The 17,451-nt window shown below is 48.1% G+C and overlaps 1 protein-coding gene across 1 annotated transcript in view; it reads left to right on the top strand.

Annotated features, from left to right (window-relative positions):
- The first annotated feature begins 2,003 nt into the window (after positions 1-2,003).
- The window catches only part of LOC144153739 (uncharacterized), a 95,327-nt gene continuing 79,879 nt past the window's right edge, over positions 2,004-17,451 (top strand). Inside the window, exon 1 of the mRNA XM_077685432.1 lies at positions 2,004-3,296. The gene's annotated coding sequence lies outside the window, so the exon portion shown is untranslated. The remainder of the gene's footprint in view (positions 3,297-17,451) is intronic.

Below are 17,451 nucleotides of genomic sequence, written 5' to 3'. Positions count from 1 at the left end.
GCCATTTATTTTCAGAGAAAGAAGTTCTCGTTTTGTGACTGTGGTCAGCCGTTGTCCAGCTTGTATAATATTGTTACACGACAGGACTACTTCAGCATTGTTGTAGCTGTGTAGATGGTACGAGGTACTTGATAGGTAAATCTCCCCCCCCCCCCCCCCCCCCAGCAGCCCGGACGACGAAGATGAGAATAAAGCGCTTTGGACGGACTGAACTATGTGTGCGGTGTCAGGTCCCTGTCACAATCGAACATTTTTTTTTCGCCTGTCACCGCTTCTAGGCAGCTAGACAACTGCTTTTGAAGGACCCTATTGAGCGTTTGGGGTTGTCTTTATCTGTTCCACTTATACTATCTATTGGGGAAACAAATTTGGGGTATGCAAAAAGGGATATAAATAATTGTTTTCAAGCTTTTCTTACTCCTTCAGGTTACTTGAATTGCTAAAGGGTACTGATTATTGGGCAATTGGGGTTGCGGCCTCTGTCACGTTGCGGCCTCTGTCTTTCCAGGGATAAACTAGTATTTTAAGGTCCTCGTGAATTACAGTAAGGGACAAGAAGAGAGTTGCGGCCTCTGTCACGTTGCGGCCTCTGTCTTTCCAGGGATAAACTAGTATTTTAAGGTCCTCGTGAATTACAGTAAGGGACAAGAAGAGAGCGGAGTGGGTCAGGGAACAAACGCATGTTAAGGACATATTAGTAGAAATTAAGAAGAAGAAATGAACGTGGGCAGAGCATGTAATGCGAAGGCAAGATGTTGGCCATTAAGGGTAACAGAGTGGATTTCTAGAGAAGGCAAGCGTTGCAGGGGGCGGCAGAAAGTTAGATGGGCAGATGAGCTGAAGAAGTTTCCGGGGATAAATTGGTCACAGTTAGCACAGGACCTGGGTAATTGGAGAATAATGGGAGAGGCCTTTGCCCTGTAGTAGGCTCAGATAGGCTGGTGATGATGATGATGATGATGATGAGGGTGCTTTAGCCCTGGCCATTCCCCCCTTGTTGGTACGCGCCAAAAACTTTCAGCGCATCGTCATCATCAGCCGCAGCATTCCATGCTCTTCGGTGAACCACACTCAATGCACGTGAATGAACCCTGCTTCGCCCCTTAGTCGCCTGATCATCACCGTAACGACATGCTCCGAACGAATTAAAACACCGTCTCTCTTTTGTCAGTCAATCTTCGTTATCAACTAGTTTACCTTTTATACCGTTTGCTCGCCACAGCAACACAAGGTTTTGTCTGTGAATTAATCGAAGTTATCAACAGTGAGGAAGTGCTCGGTTTTAGTATGGTGTCGCAAGTGGGGTGATGGTCGTCTGAGGACCAGCCAGTTACTGCCGTCGAATGGGGATAGTGGTAATTTTAGACGGAATATAACCATAAAAGCAGGTGATGTGGTAACCATTCATGATGTACTAACCATTTTTTTATGTAATAAAGAAGAAGAACCTTACTAGTTTTTATCCGAAGTTAACTCAAACTTCAATCACCCATGGGTCAACTAAACTCGCCAAACATGGTTATAGGTTCGGAAAATGGCAAAGTTTACGCGTACAAAGTCTTTCAGGGCACACGGCTGCCAATGAGGCTATAAAAAATAGTACCAGCGAAATAAACAGACTGATAGGCTGCTTCGCTTCTTCCATTTAGGTTCGCGCTCAGAAAGCCTTGCCGATCGCAGGACTACTAAGCAGTCAACCGTCATCAAGATAGCGCACTGTGTACCCAGTGGCCCGGCCTCCTTTATAACCATTCTCCCCTCCATCTACGACCTTTTTAGTTTGCACAGTCAGCGTTCAACACGCGATGCATGCGGGCCTCAGACGTCAGGCGAAGACCCCATCCTGGCCCAGCCGGTGCGTCCACACAGCTGCTCTTGCACATTCCTTCTTTGCACGGCTGCCAGCGTGCTCTGCCTTGCCGGGGCGCCGTAGGCGCCGCCTCCCGGCGGTTCGCGCCAGGTAGAGCCGGGCACCGCCGGCCGATCCGGACCGGCTCCTGGAGCAACTCTTCAGTCGCGCGCGGAGCTTCTCCGGCGCAACAGGTGTGGGCTTTCCTTTCTTGTTCGCCGACTGCCCTCCCTCTCTCCCAGAAGACCACGCGGCGGTTGTTGCTGGCGCGCGAAGTGCGAGGAAGCGCCGCTGTATCCTCAAGAAAGCACCCGGCCGCGACGCTACTCTTGGCACAGTTGCGACGCTGTCGTGTTTACCATAAGTCGCCGGAACTCCGTCTTCAGGTTCGGCTTTTGTCGCTGTCGCCAGAGGCGCCCGCGATCTCCGTCGGAACTCTGCTCTGAAGAGATATGCTGTCGTGGTTACGCCAACATTACGGTGTGTGAAGAAAAAAGTCTATCGTGTGCTCCTGGCCAAGCCATATCCTGGACATCTGTGTGCGCTTCGTCGACGCCTTGAAAGATTCTTTTTTTCACCCCTGCGTGACTTCATCGATGTGCGCGTTGTATAAGCACTACTGAACGGAATAGTGACGGTGCTGTTGAAATTCGTGGTGGTGTGAAGTGCGCGACAAGGCGAAACCTCCCGGTCTGGGGGATATTGGATTAACTAAACGGCAATCGGTATTCACGTGGCAGTGCAGTTAAAGTTTTAAAATAAGCTATAAGTGTCACCTGGGTATCTGCGTTTCCTAAAGCGAGGTAGTTGTTTTTTTCCTCAGAAATGATTCTTATAACATGAGGATGGGTGATAGGAAAAAGTAATGACAAGATGGCACCTTTTCCTTCGATAGAGTGGTCATCTTGAAAACATTTTTTTTTCCTTTGTTGCATAGCTTCATCGGCAAGTTTTTATTTGACAACACAGCGTTCAACCAAACGCACTGCTGCTCTTTTTTACACTACTGCTTCTTCTCAAGGAAAATAGCATCGTACTGTGCCTCGGTGCCGTCTAAACCTTAATATCGACCGCCAATAACTACTTTAAGAGGAGAATACAATTTACGAGGTGACATTGCCAGCAGTTATCGTCCAAAGTTGACTAAGACGAACGCTGTCGGTTAACCAGACTCCGCGAGCATTCGTGTAAATATTTATACATAAGTCAAATAAGACTTTGCCTTTACTAATCTTACGCAGTTTGCTCTCACGACGAATATTTTCCTCATAATAGTGCGTCGTACTTTTGGTGTGAACTGTAAACCTCTGGGGATTATAGACAACGCTGTGAAGAACTGCACAAAGTGATCACAGTGACCATGTGTCCATGAAGATCTGCAATATTCTCCTGGAACAATAACATCAGGCCAACCGTTCTATTGCACAATACTCACTGGCCCCTCAAGGTAAGCTACCATACTTTTATTCGATTCGTTTTCCTCCTTTCATGCCACGTAAACTGATGTCGACGACATTGCATTAAAACTACCATTTTCCTGCTGCTCATAACTCGGCTGATGGTGATCTGGCGTTTATTGGTTATCAGCGCAATTTCTTGTCAATGGGACTTTATTGCGTAATGCGCACTCTGATGGTTGTTCCGCATGCGCTGGTATCTAGTGAGAGAGACGGGTTGTTCCTGCAGACCGCATTTATTAGCTTGCTGACTCTTAACGATCCGAGGAGGTCGAACGCACGATGATGATGATTATCCACAGATGATAATGACGATGGGCGGCTCGAGGCGCATACCCCTTGGTGACCACAATTGGTGATGATGATGCCGGGTTCACGGAGAATATTATCAATGCACATTCCTGATGCTCACACTAGTTGAATTAGTGGCGTTCAAATGGGCCATTAACCGTATTGGCCACTGTATTAGTGGAAAAGCTACAACCTTAGAGAGCTCCAAGCAATAAAAATTTGACCAGAAATTCGAGCTTGCCCCGAAGTGCGTAGTGGCAGACATAGCATGTCATGATCCGCCGATGACATACAAGCGTACAGTTTACAAATTCATTCCGCGTGCAGCAATGTAAAAAAATAAGTATGCCTGGAGGAAGGCTTCGCAGAATCCCATGGATGGTCGCAGCTCCGCAGAAGGTATCCAGTACAAAGCTTCTGCCGCCAACTCTCATTACAGGGAGAGTTGTCTGAGCTGAGTAATGACACCTATCGAAGCCCTACATGTCGACGTACCCGTGTGCGCACAGAAGAAAGTCGTGTTTAGGCGACGTAAAAAAAATGTGTGTGTCAAATTACGTTAGGGTATAGAGGCCAACTATTTGAGATAGAGAGATAAAAGTTTATTAGTAGCAATAGATTTGCTTGGATTCTAGGGGGTGTCTTCTGTACTTGAGCACTGGCGGCATCCACAGCCCATTGGGCCTGCCAAGGGTGGTCGTCGAGGCCCTCGCCAGGCTCGTTAAAGACCTCTCCCAAAAGCACGGTAGTGTAAAGGTGCAGGTTGGGGAATCTGTTGGGTATTTCGAGTAATTGTGATGCTACGCGTTGTGGAGGGGGGGGGGGGCAATTATTTAATATCGGGACCTTAGCAACCTGAAACTTGTGCCAGGACTTTTCGACTAGCAGAAAGATGGGAGCTCTGGTATAAACTCTATACAGATGTTTATAACACGCACGACCACTTGTGCATTCGGAGTGGGCACAAGAGGAAGGATACCTCACAGAACGCACAATGACCATATCGTAATTACTTGAGAGAACGATGTGGTTTTCCAAAGTGCTCTACAAAACCTCTTGGCCCTCTCTCTCTCGTGAACCGAAAGCGGCCTCACAGCAAGTGTGGAGCTCCACAGCCAACCACTCACTGTAACGCAAGCCTGATTTCTGTTTTGACCCTGAATAGAAACAGCACAAGAATGGGACTTGGGCGCACACTGTTCTGGGTGTGTCCGTTCGCTCAGCCCCGTCCTTTCGCTGTTCGCACTCTGTGAACACACACCTAGCAGCCAACTTTAACGGCACTCTCCATTTTTCGAGACGTTCGCCTAGATGGATGTGGTTACCGCTAAACGTAGCCTTTCCGGTCATTAAAGCGTCGCTGCTATCAGCAACGGCGGAAATTAGTCGCGAGTTGGGACGAATGCTGGCATCGTCTCCGCGCGGGCAGTCAAATCTTGGCACGCGTTTGAAGAGCTTAATGCATTCCGAAGCGTTCTGTTTACGTGAACGAGGAAAAAAGAACCTGCTCTGCGGAGCGGAAAATCATGCCGAGAAAGAAAGCGCGACAAGTGAACAAAATAAAAGTAGTAAACTTGTGCGCACAAGCGAGGGATCGGATGCTTTACTCTCATTGCATAAAAAAATGATTAGATGAGGCAAGATTGCGGCGGTCCTGCCTAGAGAGATCATCGGAGAGGTCATCTGTGAGAACATGGTCGCGCATTGAGAGCAGCACGCGGCCGTTTCTTTCTCAAGGCCGGATTGGTATCACCGCGTCTTCGCAGCGTCGAAGAAGCCGCGGGAACTCCGTCGCGCTGATTGGGTCAGTGTTGTTTTAAGTGCAGAGCAGTCTAGGGGCTCGCCTTGTCGTCGTAGCTCGTGCGCTGGACCCAAGTAAAGCCACACGGCGTTCCGTCGTAGTGACAGCCGTCGTGGCGTCCCACAGAAGCTTCGAAAGACAAGCGGTTTAAATAGTCATACGCGTTCAACACTCGCAAATCGCTGGCACTTGTCCTACATCTCCTCGTTGTTTAGCGTAAATAAAACCGCAGTTACATTTGAGGCAAAATATACGTAATTAACTGGCAGCGCCCGCGTTCATTTAGTTAGGGACGCTCGTTGGGTTGGTTCTTACTAAGCGGAAAAAAGTGGCAGTGCAACGCCGACACGTGCCCGAGGAAAAGCAAGCACAAAAAATTGGCAGCGTATCTGCTCCTTTCGTTGCAAATGTCGTCAAAAGACGATAGGCTTTATCGACCTTTGCCAAGTAAATGCCTCCCATTGCTTTCCCGCTCACCTCTCATGTTGTTCCTCTTGCGTCGCGCTCCTCCCAAGGTAAAGACGCCAAAGGTTTGTTTAAATCATTTTAAATTTACCGCGTTACCCTAATCCAGGCCGGGTGTCTCGATGCCAACGCCGCCGCACGGTGGAGACGCGCGTGAATCGAGACGCCCTACTTCAGCGTTTCTAGAACCACGTTGCCCTATTCCACGTGCATTCAAAGCAGAACGTGGAACCTATCTAGTGGAACCTTTCGTAACTGTTTCCGGTTGATTTCTTAAAATGGCGCCAGAATCTATAGGGGCGCGGGCGACAGCAGCCGACGACAGAGTGAATTTTTTTTTCTGCAGTTGATGAAGTATTTACATTCGCAAAAATCGAGGATGTATGATTTTTTATAAAGGAACACTGCAAATATGACCTCTGTATTAACTTGTTGTCTTATATTTGCGTAATCTCTTGTTCTTCGATAATGTTGACAAGTGTGAACACTACACGGGGCTTAGACGGGCAGATTTATCTGTGAATATATAAGACTATTGCGCAGGCATTGTTTTACTTTGGCCGGGTGGCTGAATCGAGTCACAGACAGACAGACGGACAGACAGACAGACGTACAGACAGACCAAAATTTCTGTGTTTAAGTGGCCCAAGAAAGGCTATCGTCTTTAAAAGAACAGTACTCCCGCTGGCGCAGTTCTAGGCAGGTGGAGCGCGAGCACTGCGAAGGAGGGAGTTTGAAATGCAAACCTCCGTTGAATTCATCAGGAGAGGAATGATTCAGGGCGATGAAGAGCGTGATGGTAGTAAGAGTGAGTGGATAACAGCGCCAGAGCCCATTATGGCGAATCCCTGCTCTGAACTTCCGACAGCTTTCACATTGAGTGGAACGGCTGTAATTTTTTTAAAGCATAGCTAGGAGGCGTGACATGGTCGTCCATCCGTCCGTCCGCCCGTCTGTCACCTATATAACTGCCAGGATTAAAACTTACGAGCACATTCTATATCCTAAACCAATTGTAACTAGCATTACCGCGCGCATGATGGAATTCGGACATCTAATATCGAAGGCGTGTGTAAATGGAAGTCTTGCAGAGCACTCGTGGAAGTCTTGCGGACCGCTTTTGCGATGTGGCAAGAGGCATCAGCGTTTAGTCGACAAATGGGCACCACCCAAAAGAAGAAAGTGACGTAAAATACGGTGTATGCGATAGATTGGGTTCCAGATAGTTGCGCTTATATGCGCCCGATATTGATGATCACAGTGCGCCACATCAAAACGCTGTTGGGCCACGTCTCCAGGTGGCGGGGAAGGGCTCCCTGCGGGACGCGCTGCTTGACAGAGCTAACGTTTGAATTAGGAGAGGATAAATTTATTACCTGATATTACTTTAATAGGGTATTTCTGTCGCATCTTTATATAAAAGCCGTAGAAATACTACTGTATTCTTGCTGCGGTGTTGTGGTGATAGTGCTGCTGATGAAGATGACTGTGGGGATGATAAGATTCACGAGAACTGTTTTGCCCTGATAAAAGCGGTTTCAATTGTGAGTTGACATATCGCTTACTTTCGTCTATATTTGGGAGTAAATCTATATTAGGGTGTGAGTAAAAAGAAAATATTCGCCAATAATTGCCTAGAAACTGCATCTTTCCGCCTGGCCACACATCCCGCAACTATATAAAATGACACACCTGTTCCGAGGGCATGAACTGTGTACGCCGAGATTAGAAGTCTATCGACTCCTTGTCGAACATTCCAAGCCCGTCTGATCAGGATGATCGTTCTTTACAGCAAAGACAGGAGACGAACCCCAATGTTAATATTATTTTACGTTTCGTCTCTTCGTTGGTAGCCTGCGCCTCTATGAAAGTAAAGCAGCAAATGTTCGCCGTGAGTATACGGCTAACGACGCCGCTTAGTCGCATTGCGTAAGCTTATGAGAGAAAACTTTCCGAATAAAAGCGATAAACGCGTAAGTTTCTTTTCCAGTTTATTGTGTGCGATGTGGCGTCGGAGTGCTCGTCGAGGCCGCTTGACGGACTCTGGCTGACATTTTCGTAATGCTGTTGCAGGCGTGGTTCTTTCCTACCCTATGTACTTATCAGGGCAATCCTCAAGAATAATGACATAGACAGCGCCTGGATACTTGCCTCTTTCCATTTTGTCTTTCACGTTCACCAGCTTGTGTATGAGCTTGCATCACGTCATGTGTGTAGTTTGCACAGCGTAAGAGCTAGGCGCATACGCCTCACAGCACTTCGCTTACACCGAGCACGTACAGAATAGCTCGCCCTTGCCGGAGTCATCGAGTACAGTCGTCGGCACAAACCAGCTGCTGTTGAACCGAGTTTGTGAAAAGCAAACGCATAATGCTTGCTTTTCATTGACTCGGTCTAGCCACAGCAAGTAAACGAGCGCCTCATCACGCTGTGCTGTAATGACGACGTGCTAGTTTAATATCGATGGATACATATACTAAGAGAAGAAAATTCATAGCGCATACGGACAAGAACAAAGAAGAGAAGAGACACCTCAGCGCTCTTCTCTTCTCTTCTCTTCTCTTCTCTTCTCCTCTCCTCTCCTCTCCTCTCCTCTCCTCTCCTCTCCTCTCCTCTCCTCTCCTCTCCTCTCTTCTCTTCTCTTCTCTTCCTTGTCCTTGTCCGAATGCGCTATGAATTTTTCAACAGCGCAACACCGAGTAGCCCAGGAATCTGTACTAATTAGAGAATATTTGTCTTCTTCTTCTTGATTCACTTATTTAGCTTCGTCAGGCCGCCTATTTTTTTCGCTTTTGGTGCTGTAATATGGTTATGATTGTCCTAATGACGCACCGCATGCGGGATGTGACCAAGAGCTGTGAGTACATCGCTTGCGCGCGCGTACACTTACACACACGCTCTCGCTCACATAAGCTCGTGGTATCTCTTCTACTCGTTCTTTATACCGTTGTTACCCCTCCCACCTGTACTAGCAACAGTTCTGCGTACCGTTTCCCTCGTTTGGAAACTTTAAAGCCTTTGTTGTTTCCTGAGGGTGAGACTGGTGCTGTTGGACCTTACTGCATCCCCCATTAAGTCCTCCTCGCCTTCTCGGAGCGGTGTGACGATCAGTTCACCAACGATTATTACGACGACACACGCGAGCGAATAAAAGCACCTCGAGATTGTCTGTTTCCTGTTAAGTAACTTCAGTATCACGACTTGCCGTGCTGCGGGCTCGTTACCGGCTGCTCGCACGGAGTCGCCAGGCTCTACAAGTGGACGAAGGCCGCCACCCCGCCGCCTCCGTCATCACCATCGACAAAATGACGCGACACCCGCGATCCAAGCGCGCGCAATCACACTCGCGGGAGACGCATTGTGCGCCAACACAAAGGTGGCGATGGCGACTCGGGACAAACAGTCGACGCGCACACGACGAGAACGGCGCTTTAATGAGGCGCCTTCTCAACAGGCCGGGAACAAAAGAAGTCAGGAGGTCGCTCTTACACGGTCACCTAGCTAGCCTGCCCGGTTGCACTGCGGAGGCATGTTCTAGCGTGCGGTGTCGCCTTACGTCTCCCCCCAATCGAGCCGTAAGGTTAGCCGTTGTCAACCGCGATCGCTGTGTCACATGCCATCCAGTATTGTTCCTCCTCATCCTAACCTGCTCAAACACGAAGGAAATGCTCTCTATCTAAATACCCCGAACACTTTACGCCACCCCACCTGGCAACAGCGCCTCTACCCATCCCGGCACCGCAGAATGTATATTTTGCTCTCAGGTATTGGCACCCTAACCTGCATCATCATAGGGTGTACTCACAACCCAGCTCTTCCGCTGCTTCCCTCTCTTCTTGCCCTTCCCGAGCTGTGGGTAAACCTGACGTCCATCGCTGACGTTGCTACCCAGTAATTAATTACTGGTCTCCAGAGCAGAGATCGCCAAATCCTCACTTGGGCTCCTGAAAAACTCACTCATTTCGCTGCAAGATAACGTTATCTAATACTGCTGATTTCTCTTTGGTCACGGAGCATAATTTGTGATTGGCTGCAGTCGAACATTTTTGAGCACGTACTTTCTCCACTCTATGATGTAAGAGGAGGCAGAGAGAGAGAGATCAAACTTTATTTAAAGCGGCCCATGTTCGGGCTGCCGAAAATGGGGTTCGGGTTGGCCCGGATTGCGTTCAGGCGGGAATTCCGCAGGTGTCAGGGCCCCGCACGTGGCAATATGCAGGGCGAAGCGAGGCCAAAGGATGGGCCGAAGATCAGGCGGAGGAGCGGCCTAGCTTTCCCATGAGTAGATGGACGATCGCTTCCCTGAACCAGCTGTAAGCTAGCCTGGCTGGTTGGCTGGCTCTTTTTCTTTTTATTTCTCTCTGTTTTTGTCACGCGCCGTCAGTACGAAGGTTTAAGGAATAGGAGAGAGAAGACAGTACAAAAGTAAGAGAAAAAAAGGGCGCGGAAATCCCAGATAGTGAGGAAGCAATGAGAGTGGACGAGTCCATAAGTAGGCATGGAGTCGAGTTTCCTGCAGGAAATCCATTAACGACCCGCAATATGCATCTGCATGCTTCATGCTTCTTATTCCTCATGCATCTGTCGTAGTTATACGGTTTATCCCATCGGAGACCAGCCCCTCTGAGCCAGTGGCGGTCCCAAGGGGGGGGGGGCGAAGGGGGCGGTCGCCCCCCCCAAAGAGGTCCACAGTTTGTTATTTTTAGTTTTTTTTAAGCATTCCACTTGCGCGAAGTTAAATCCCAGCGGGTTGTACCACATACGCGCACACGCCTCCATGGCTATCACCACCTCCGCAGAATTGGCACAAGGAGGGGACCGATTCTTTATTCGCCTCGCCCCCCCCCCCCAAAAAAAAAAAAAAATCGCCCCCCCCCCCCTTCCCAAAACCGATCTCTGGGACCGCTACTACTCTGAGCGTGTTGCCCCGTGCTGTCCTTGTTCCCGTGCGCATCCATGGGATGTATGCTTGGCTTGTTTTGCTCAGCCCGTTTCATACGAGTCAACCGTTTTCCACCAGGAGGTCAAATACAATATTTTAATGGGAGTGTTTACATTCCCAAATATTTATCGATATTTCTGTACGGCGAAAATTTCGTAACACGGGTTGATTGATTCTAATTCCCGAAGTTCTACGTGTGTTACGACGGGCACGATAAAGCCATATTCAAACTAATTCAAACAGCAGTTGTAATGATTCTGACAATGCCTATACCTACAATGAACTTGTCTGTGTCACAACGAGGGGGTTTTATTGGTTCATTTAAACGTCCTCAATTTGTACTGCAGATGGATGATCGTCTGCTCGGTAAGTGAGTAGCGATACAAAAGGTCAGGGGACATGAGGGGGAAAACTGGGCTTGGGTGACAGGTAGAGGAACCAGCACGACGCGATGACAGGCCCCGGCTACTGCGGTCTTGCTTTGCTCTTCCTCCTTGGCATCCTGCGAGGTTTTTTTACTAGTGCACACGACATGTGCACAGTGGCATGTTGCTTCATTCCGCAACCCCAATCCCGGTCTGCGAGAAATGAACTTCGTGAAAGCGCCGTTTTATGTTTATCGTAAATTTGGGCGGTGAGTTACATGGGTGCTACAAGAATGTTTTTTCTTGTTTCAATTCCTAATAAATGCGTCGTCTCAAGTGTTTCGCTTCTGCTCAATACATAACTACAGAAGAAACCTGTGCCAGTTTTCTTGTTATGGCGTTAACTTGGCTTCCTTTCTGCGTAAGTTATTTCTTTTCCATTAGTGAGCGTAGGCGGAGAGATATTAAACGTTTCATGAAGCAGAAGGTGGCGGTCTAGCCGTCACTCAGTGGGCGTTATTGGCCTTAGTCCAGTTACCCTTGGGTCTTGGCTGCAACTTCTCTGGCACGGGTGACCAAAGACATATAGTCGGCATAGTCTTAGCTGGTCAGCAGGCCCTCCCACTGCTCAGGAGAATGGTTTAACGGGAAGGGGGCGGGGGGGCAGGAGAAGTTTTGTCATGGTGGGCTCACGCCTTGTTGTACGTGTGTTAAAAGGGCAACAAGTGACACTTAAGGGGGTAGGGGACATAGAGTGAAAGATGCTGCGTTGTAGCACGTAGTACTTGTTGGCAATAAAAGCTTCCTTCTTGGTTAGTGGGTAAAGGTTTAGTTTTCTTTTGTGTAATAATGGCTTAACTGCTCTCTAAGAGTACTCTTATCTGTGGTGTGGGGGGACGCAAGCACCAGGAAAGCGGTGCGGGGGAGATAGGGAGGTTCTTATGCCAACAACATTAGCGGGTTACGGCTGTTCTGCTCGAGGATCTGTTTACTCTCCTGGCCCCCTTGTCGCTGCATGGGTGGTTGTTAGCACTGATGCTTATTGCTCAGATTAGAGCACTGCACGACAATCACGGAGCAGACCTGCCTGAGACAACGTGACAGTCTCTCCCGAAAGAGGTAACGCATATTTTTCTGTAGTACCACCCGTTGCCGGCCGGTTCATCGTACGGGCGTGGGTATATAATTACGCCCCGTGTAGTGCTGGTAGGTTAGAGACATCACTGAAGGTGCGTTCAAATGTAATTCGGTGGAGAGCAAACCTAACGAAAACGTTACAATGGGCAGTCAGTTGTCGTCCGTCAAAAGGCCAACCTCAGCCATGATTAATATCGTAACATCGCCAAAGAATCTGCACCAATTTCTGGGGCATCGTACACGGTACTTTTTATGGCGCTTATTTTCGGGTGCGGACTCATGATCCCAAACTTTTCCACCCCATTTTTGGCCGAAAATGGTGTAAAAGTCTTGTCCCATTGCGCACACCTCTAAAATGTGTTTTGGCTAAAGAGGGGTGTAAGGATGGAAAAGGGTGTCCTTGGGAACACCCAGAAATAGGGGTGTGTGCAGCGCAGCTAGGCATGACTACGTGGATCGACTAAGCGCGCAGCATGACATGCAGACACATTCAACACGCACGTCACACTTGGACCACAAATGAAATGCGTAACAAACCCAACAAGATGCATGGGGAGAGCGAGTACATACTGAGAAGTCGCCTGCTCTTGCTTTTATAGCCCACAGAGGAAAGTCATCTGATAGAGACGGTGGGCTTGTCGCAAAAATCAGATATTCTAACGCTAATTTTGGAATTATGCATTTTGATGCAAGCATGTTACAAGTGAGCATGTTGATTTGCAAAGTACTTTTTAATCATGGGGTGGTTATTATGTACAAGCAGTCATGGAATTTCATGACTAATTGTCATAGAATTTTATGACTTATTTATGAACACCCTTCCGACACACTGAAATTGGCCGCGTATCTGCTCCTTTCGTTGCAAATGTCGACAGAAGACGATAGTCTTTATCGACTTTTGCTAAGTAAATGCCCCCATTCTCTTTCCCGCTCCCCTCTCATGTTGTTCTCTTGCGTCGCGCTCTGCAAATATCATTGCAGAGCGCGACGCAAATAACACTGCAAATATAATTTTTGTATTAATTTTTGGTCTTATATTTGCATAATGCCTTGTTCTTCTTCAACAATATTGACAAGTATGAACATTACATCGGTCTTAGACGGGTAGATTTAGCTGTGACTATATAAGACTATTGCGCAGGCCTTGTTTTACTTTGGCCGGGTGGCTGAATCGAGTCACAGACAGACAGACAGACAGACCAAAATTTCTGGGTTTAAGTAGCCCAAGAAAAACTATCGTCTTTAAAACCAAAAGGGTTGAAGTTGGTCAACACATTTTTTCCGCACAGAAAGGGTGCAGCGCTACGAATAAAAAGGTTGAGATTAAAAAAAAGAGTGTAGTGGCCTCCCAGCGCCCTTTTTTTCCACTTTATACTACACCCTTTCTGGCCAAAAAGGTCGTAAAAAAAGTTTAGTGCGATTCTCATTTGGTGCCACGCTTTTTGTGGCATGTAGTATCGCAAACTTCTTCGTAAGACCGGAAGTTCCAAGTGCGCTTACCATGGTGCCCAGCTGCCGCCGTCCTATGAAGTGCAGCGTCGCAACTGACACCAATAAATACTTGTCCACCAGCTTTTGTTCATATTTACTTTTGGTCACCAGCCGCCGGGGCCGGGAGTCGATCTAACCTCTGACCTCGAGCCCGGCAGCGCAACCACCGAGCCGCCGTGACAGGCCGGCACACTTCTGTCCCGCTTGCGGTCTCGTCCGACACGCAAAGTTAGAAGCGATTTCCTGCCCGATACTTTAAAAAGAAAGCCCTCGTTTACGGCGGCGGCCTTTCATGCTAAGGATTATTTGCAGTTCTTTTTTCTCGCCTCAGGGGGTCTATTCGTTTGCGGGGAAACATTCAGGGGTAGGTTCTGTCCGGCCAGTTTGTGGTTTTATCTGCACAGAAGCGGTGCATACGGGGCCACCTGACCTGTTTAGGAAACGGTAACTCGTTTCTCCGTCCAGCCGCTCTATATATAAGCTTTCGTTTCTAGCTCGCGTCGCGCCTCGTGTTTTCGAAACACCGTGTCTGAAGAGGTATCGCGACCCAAACGGCTTCCCGATGCCCAACGATGAGTTCGAATCAGAGACAGGGTGTAGACAGCAAGGTGACTTCGAGAAGATGCCAGGATGGTATACCTTCGAACAGCTTTTGCTTTCAGCGTACGAAGGGCGTCCAACATGAATACGTGACAGCGGCATTCGTTTCAACGTCATTCGTTTCAATGATAGGCGTACATCGTATTTCAATAGGCATACATTCCGCAAAAATACGTTGGGGGGGTCCGTATTGGCCCGGACGCGTGTTTCCAAACGCTTCACTGCACAGCGCTCCCCGTGACATGTGTGATGTCATTGCGTGCGCTATTCTATTTAACTCCTGCTGAAAGAAGCCCGCCATTCGGGCTCTGTGGCCTCGAGATAGAGTTCTGGGTGCGGGCGCTGACGGCGTGGGTACGAGCCCCAGCGAGTCTACCTCAGGCTTGTGCGAATTGTTCGGTTCGAAGCGAATACGAAACGAATAGTGAATGGCGTCGAATAATTTTGAATCGAAGAGTTCGAATGGATAGGTTGCTAAAACATGTAATTAATTTCATTAGTAAGGCAAATATAATGTGTCCAAACTGTTTATTTCGAGCCTTCACTAGTTTTCGCCCAAAAACACCAGCTGATCAACGTTCTTCGTGAGCATGTTCTTGCTTCTGCAACTGAAAATTATGCTTGCGTTCACATAGAGAAAATGGCGCTTGTTTCACAGTGGTCACTTGGCTTGACTTCGCTGGCTTGATGGTTTGTCGGCAACATTGATGACACCTCGATGCGGCTGCCGGCGTGATCGAGTAGCATTGTCAAGTCAGTAAAAAGAAGAAAAAAAAAACAAGATAAATTCAGCGACGTTATTCGCGTTTGCCGAATACTTCGAATATTTTGAATACTGACATTCGAATCGAAGCGCATTTAGAATAGCGTATTATTCGATGTAATATTGGAAATAACCGAATATTCTCGCAAACCTAGTCTACCTATAATTTATTTTTTATCGCAAATTGTTTTTTTCTTATAAATTCAACGTTGCGTGTTGTTTTTAATAATAATGGTGATTGGGTACGTCGCTTTAGGTTCGGGACGCCGTCTATGTCAACGTCAATATAACGTTCTGAATCCCGTGAAGACACATGTCACGTGGGTGGCTGCACAGCGAAACGTTTGGAAATACGTGGCCCGGGCTCTCAGGCAGGAGCATTCGGTGCCATGTTTCGTAAATCCCCATTTCTTTGTCACGCGCACCTTGAAAATACCACAACCGCGGTCCCGTGGCGGCATGTCTGAATTCTTTAAAAATGTGTGGCAATTTTTGTGTGCGCGATGTGCGCGCGATAGCGAAAGCGCGAAAAGCGGCGAAGCAGTGAAGGCGAAAGAATTCGTACTCTGTGGTGCTGGAAAACAAACATGGCGTAGCGTTAATCCACGAATGGTTAGCGCAACGTAATTCCGCGAAACGTGATGCTTTGCGATATGTAAATGTGTGGGCCAACGTCTTGGGCTTTGCATTTACATGTCACAGGATAGCCAAGCCGTCGCGGTGTAGCTAAGAAGTTTCCTCTGCTGAAGCACGTTCGGATTCCCGCGAGAATGACGACACTTGTGAGCGGCCGGTTTTAACAAAAAATACCGGACCATCTCCACTAACGTGAAACTTGGGGAGGGGCGAAGCATGCAGTGCATCCTTGGCGCCTTGGCGTTTTTGTCAGCGGAGATGAAACCGTTGGAGGTAGAGGTATACAGCTTTGCTGTAAAAGTCACTTGTCTTTGAAGCACGGAGCTCTCTAGCGCGAGGCGTAAACGAACGTCCCGGTGTTCTTTTTAGTACGTGTTACGTTCTAGCGCGAGGCTTAAACGAGTTTCCCGGTGTTTTAGTATCATGACTGCATTTGAAGAACAACGATTACGACGACGACAGGAGACGCCAACAGCCCCAGCCCCTAAGGGGCGTCGCCCATAAAATGTGAGCTGTAGAGCAACAAAGAAGTTATGCTCCAGGGAGACCAGAGCATATCCAAGATAAAAAAAAAGTGAAAATGCAAGCTTTTCTCGCATATCGAACCGTTGCACAGGGTTGAAATAAAGTCGCATATCTTTGCTGTCGCCGAAAATTTTGATGTGGCTGGCGTGATCAATAAAGTCAAAAATTTTTAAGCGCGAAAGAATACTTTAAATATCAGACTGCACAGACATTACGCTAAATATTTGTTATAAACGCAATCATTTTCTGTTATTCGCGAATTATTTCCCCTCCTTGATAAACAAATTCGCAAATGGCAGCAGTATCTGTAAAAGGCTTGAAGAATCAACCAGAGGCAGACACTTCGCCAATACATTCATTTATCTTTCATTTGTGCGAAAAGGCAGCTCCAATCGTGCGTTTATTTCTTGATTATATTCTTTTTCCTGCGCAGGACTGGATTTTATGATGTTTGCTCTCAGGTTTTTTTTACCCTTTGATGTCCAAAACTTTAATTTTTTCGCTCAAGATTGTGAAAACATTTTTATAATCTGAAAAGATTCCAGACATCACAAATATGAACTGAGAAAGAATTCGGCATACGAGGACGCACACAATGCGGTGTTGATTCTAAATAATAACGAACGCTTGCTACTCCATATATCAGTTGAACAAGAAGGCTACCTTGATCAGCATTTACAGGCTCATTTTATGCTTCAAGTCGAGATCATGAACGTTAAAAAAATTGCCCCCACCTCCCCGAAGGGAATCGTGAGGAAGTGCGAATGCATTTCTTGCGCCGAGAGTACACGGCGTAGTAATTCTGCCATCGCCTCGAGAGGCGCAGTACCGGCGAGGGGGAGCTGTCAGGCGAGAGGAGAGGCGCGCGCCGAGGGTGAGTGCAAACCTAACGGGGGGAGGGCTGCGGATCCCGAACTCCGCGCTCGGGAGGCCGAAGGGAGACGTAAGCGGCGCATCGCCTGCGGTGATGAAGGCCGGCAGCGAGACGCCGAACGAAAGCGTGCGAAGCGAGCCGAGGACCCCGAAGGCGTTCTGGCCCGGGAGCGCGCGGCGCGTGAGCGTGTGCGGGCCCTCGAATTCGATCGGCCGGACGCGCGCTTCAAGCGAGACTTCCTGGACCGCAGCTTCG

Source organism: Haemaphysalis longicornis, unplaced genomic scaffold, assembly GCF_048455015.1.
Source record: "Haemaphysalis longicornis isolate Haplotype H1 unplaced genomic scaffold, Haemaphysalis longicornis Haplotype H1 scaffold_9, whole genome shotgun sequence".
Taxonomy (NCBI): domain Eukaryota; kingdom Metazoa; phylum Arthropoda; class Arachnida; order Ixodida; family Ixodidae; genus Haemaphysalis; species Haemaphysalis longicornis.
Note: the sequence above shows the minus strand (reverse complement) of the source record. Positions and strands in the feature narration are given on the sequence as shown.